At 47.5% G+C, this 2,373-nt stretch overlaps 1 pseudogene; it reads right to left on the bottom strand.

Moving 5' to 3' along the window:
* Positions 1-1,334: 1,334 nt before the first annotated feature.
* Positions 1,335-1,781, bottom strand: LOC101546884 (60S ribosomal protein L22-like; annotated as a pseudogene).
* Between the last annotated feature and the right edge of the window lie 592 nt (positions 1,782-2,373).

Here is a 2,373-nt window from a genome sequence, read left to right as displayed (position 1 = left end):
GGGTATTTTTAAAATAATTTTCCCTCTGAGGGGAAAAATAGGATAAAGGAGAGCCCCCCCCAGGTCATCTATGTATCTGTGGTACATAGAAAAATGACTTGAGGAAAAAATACATGACATCGAAGGGGGACACCAAGATTCTCCTTGACCCTAGATCATAAGGATGATGAGGATAGGGAAGGAAAGAGAGCAAGGTGGGAGGAAAAAGAGATGTGCAGGAGGTGACAGGAGTAGGGATCAGAGGCCTTGAGCACATGGTGGTGGAGAGGTGTGGTCTCGCTATGGAACTAAACTGTACCACTGCACTGTGCACTGTGGTCCCGTTGTTCATCGATTTGCTCGAGCGGGCGCCAATAATGTCTCCATTGTGAGACTTGTTATTACTATTTTTGGCATATCGAGTATGCCATGGGGAGCTTGCCAGGCTCTGCTGTGTGGGCTGGATACTCTTGGCAGCTTACCGAGCTCTCTGAGAGGGATGGAGGGATTTGCCTTGCATTTGCCTTGTACCTGGGTCGGCCACGTGCAAGGCAAATGCCCCACCCCCTGTGCTATTGCTCCAGTCCAGAACTAAACTATAGAGTCAACAATACTATCAGTAGGAAATCCAAACTGCAACAACAAAACTCTAAAAGTGTGCCTGTCAAGGATGCAGGCTGGCTGTTGGAAGGGACTCTGGGGACACTGGAAGAGGGAAGTCAACACCAATATTGGGTTCGGTGTTGGTGTACCTGAAACTCAACTATGAATAACTATGTAAATCATGGTGTTCTAATAGTTTTTTTAAAAAAGTTTGAAAGGTAGGAAAGTGATCCCCAAGTAGGTTCATCATAGTATTTCACCCCAAGAATGGTACAAGCTGACTTGAACGTGAGCATGGACTTACTTGTACTTGTGAAGGCACAAATGCAATGACTAAAGAGGAGGCATTTCTGCTTATCGACTGGAGCTCAGCCATCTCCCACCTTCACACGCTGGCAGTTACATCAGAGACAATATAATGTTCACGCGACACATTTCCAGATCTGACTTTAAACAACTCTTCTTACAAATGCAAATACCCTCCTCCCTGTTTGATTTTCAATCTTACCAGTCTTTCTCTAACTTTATTACTTTATTATTTTTATTCTTGTTTTGGGGGGGAGCGGGGGAGGGCTGGGCCTCATCCAGCAGTGCTCAGGGCTGACTCCTGAATCTGTGCTCAGGGATCACTCCTGATGGGCCTCGTGGGAGTCCATATGGGAGGGAGTGAACTGGGTCGGCCTGTCCAAGGCAAATGTTTTACTCACTATACCACTGTTCTGCCCCCTCAGATGCATAGTCTAGACCCACTATTTTTTTTTTTTGGTTCCCAAGTTTTATTCAAGAACTCATACAAAACATTCGGCACTGGACTAATCCTCGTCCTCCTCCTCCTCCTCGTCCTGGTTGATCTGGAAGTAGCGCAGCTCGTAGCTCTCCTTGCTGTTGGCCACCACGTGCAGCCAGTCCCGCAGGTTGTTCTTCTTCAGGTACGTTTTGGTGAGATACTTCAGATACCTTTTGGAGAAAGGCACCTCCGACGTGACGGTGATCTTGCTCTTGCTCCACTCGATGGTCACGGCACCGCCCCCCAGGTTCCCCGCCCTGCCGTTCACCTTGATGCGCTCCTGGAGAAACTACTCGAAATTCGCAGCATCCATGATCCCATCTTCCACAGGGTGGGTGCAGTCCAGGGTGAACTTAAGAACTTGCTTCTTTTTTTTGCCCCCCTTGGCCACAAGTTTTTTCACCGGCGCCATGGCGGCGGCGGAGGCAGAAAGGTAGACCCACTATTTTTATTTTCCCTCCACACCTCGTTTTGTCTTCTCACCTTGCAATCTGGACTCTGCACAGCTGCAATGAAGAAGCTGCACTTACCTTATCAAACCTCTCTTGTAAGATACAAACCGTCCCTGTCACCATCCTCAGTTCCCTAGACCCCAAACCACATCAAACATTTGGGGATAACCCAGAGAATAATGACAGGGATGAGAACTCCCTTGGCAGCAGATATCAGAAACCATTTATCCAAAGGTATTTTTCCTTTTATGAGAAAAAATATTTAACCATATTTTTAAGATTTTCTATTAGTGAATCACCGTGAGGTACAGTTACAGACTTACAAACTTTCATGCTTGTGTTTCACTCAAGCAATGGTTGAGTACCCATCCCTCCACCAGTGCCCGTTTTCCACCACCGATGGTCTTGGCATCCCTCCTACCACCACCACCACCACCCCATCCCCTCCACCCCACTCTGCTTCTGTGGCAGGGCATTCCCTTTTGCTCGCTCTCTCTCCTTTTGGGTGTTGTGTTTTGCAATAGAGGTATTAAGTGGCCATCATGTTCGGTC

This window comes from Sorex araneus, chromosome 7 (assembly GCF_027595985.1).
Source record: "Sorex araneus isolate mSorAra2 chromosome 7, mSorAra2.pri, whole genome shotgun sequence".
Classification (NCBI taxonomy): domain Eukaryota; kingdom Metazoa; phylum Chordata; class Mammalia; order Eulipotyphla; family Soricidae; genus Sorex; species Sorex araneus.
This window is presented reverse-complemented; position numbering and strand designations above follow the sequence as displayed.